The following is a 2,053-nucleotide window of genomic DNA, read 5'->3' as shown; positions in this document are numbered from 1 at the left end:
TAGGGGGCCTCTTCGAGAACTTTTTTGGAATACAGAACCACACGCCAAGAATTACTTGAAGGAAGCCAGACGATCCATCCCAAAAGCCAGAGCTACTCTAAGACTGAAGATCTCTCTCAGAATTCCTTCAGAGGTTTTAGAGTTTTCTTCATGTTTTGTTATTTTTATACTTTTGAGATGTACTTTTATTTTATTCTGAACTAAACCCCTTAGATACCTAAGGGGGATAAAACCTATGATGGATCTTGTTATTATGATCTGAACTGTATGATAAATACTTGATTTGTTCTTAATTATGTGTTCTTAATGCTTGAGTTAATATTCTGGGTATTGATTCATGATTTGATGTGCTTATGTAGAGGAGGAATAAACCCTGCCTAAGAGTAGATTTGGCATAATTAAGCGGAGCTGATCAAACGCCTAGAAATAGGGTTACGAGATTTTGTCGGATTAGGGTGAAACCTAATATGAGAGTCCATAGAGTGATTTACTGCTTCCCTAGGGGTTTTAATTAAGAAAGAAATTTCGATTAATTCAACTGAGGGTTAGACGTTATTAGTCTGGAAAGGGATAATAACATAGGTTAGGGAATCTCACGGATCAAGTCAAGTGAATAAATCGTCTGGTTCAGAGTCAGATAACAAGTGAAATCTAGGTGGATTCCTCATTGGGTGTCGTCTTAATCAATTGCTTTTCTTCAAGGCTTTTTCCAAATTTTCTCTTTGCTTTAATTAAATTAGTTAATTAGTTTAGATAATTAGTTTAATCAACAAACTCTTTTCTTCTTAGGCTAGATAATAAAAAGATAGTTATTACTAGTACTTTTAGTTCCCTTGGGTACGATATCCCGGTCTTGCCATTACTATACTATTGTTCGATAGGTGTGCTTGCCTTTTCGTCGTGATAATAGTTAGTCTAGGTTTGATCTTTATTATAAATATTTATTACTTGTTATGAATCACGCGATCAAGTTTTTGGTGCCGTTGCTGGGGAACTGAAATATTAGGAACACTAAATTTTTATTACTTTAGCCATTTATTTTTCTTGCAAATTTATTTTATTTTATTATTTATTAATTTACTTTTTCTCTCTCTTGGTAGGTTTTTATAGTTTATGACTAGAAGAAACCCGTCGGGACCATTACTTTTTGATGAAGAAATCGATTGTACAATTCGCAAAAATCAAAGAGAAATAAGGCGCAGCTTACACACGGAGAACGAGCGAGAAGACGATACTCGACCCCCAACCGACGAGATGACTAAAAACCAAGGCAATCAGCAACCTCCCGCAATTGCGGCTAATCAAAATCCTGTTCCACGTACTATGTATGATTATGCTAAACCTTCTTTAACAGGAACTGAATCTAGCATAGTTAGACCTGCTGTAGCTGCAAATACTTTTGAATTAAAACCTAACACTATTCAAATGATACAGCAGTTTGTTCAGTTTGATGGTTTGCAGGATGAAGATCCCAACGCTCATTTAGCGAACTTTCTGGAATTTTGTGATACATTTAAAATCAATGGCGTTTCTGATGATGCCATACATCTTCGGTTATTTCCCTTTTCATTGAGAAACAAAGCTAAACAGTGGTTGAACTCGTTACCACGAGGGTCTATCACTACTTGGGAACAAATGACTGAGAAATTTTTACTAAAATATTTTCTGCCCGCTAAAACGGCTAAATTACGTAATGATATCTCTTCTTTTGTGCAGATGGATTTAGAAACATTTTACAATGCATGAGAGAGATACAAGAACTTACTAAGAAGGTGCTCTCACCATGGGTTACCGCTTTGGCTTCAAGTACAAACATTCTACAATGGTGTGAATCCCTCGACTCGACAAATGGTTGACGCAGTTGTTGGTGGAACCATCAACAATAAAACACAGGAAGATGCCTATGAATTTATAGAGGAGATGTCACTGAATAACTATCAGTGGCAAGTTATGAGGACAAAGCCAACGAAAATAGTTGGCGTTTATAACATCGATCCAGTCACCATGCTCTCTAATCAGGTAGAACTTCTCAATAAAAAGATTGACGGTTTAC

General features: G+C 36.1%; 1 non-coding gene across 1 annotated transcript; it reads right to left on the bottom strand.

Annotated features, from left to right (window-relative positions):
• Nucleotides 1–1,683: 1,683 nt before the first annotated feature.
• Nucleotides 1,684–1,790, bottom strand: LOC121206927 (small nucleolar RNA R71). The gene has a single exon (XR_005902098.1). It is a non-coding gene; the product is annotated as a small nucleolar RNA R71 (small nucleolar RNA).
• Between the last annotated feature and the right edge of the window lie 263 nt (nucleotides 1,791–2,053).

The sequence above is a fragment of the Gossypium hirsutum genome, chromosome A09 (assembly GCF_007990345.1).
Source record: "Gossypium hirsutum isolate 1008001.06 chromosome A09, Gossypium_hirsutum_v2.1, whole genome shotgun sequence".
NCBI lineage: Eukaryota > Viridiplantae > Streptophyta > Magnoliopsida > Malvales > Malvaceae > Gossypium > Gossypium hirsutum.
This window is presented reverse-complemented; position numbering and strand designations above follow the sequence as displayed.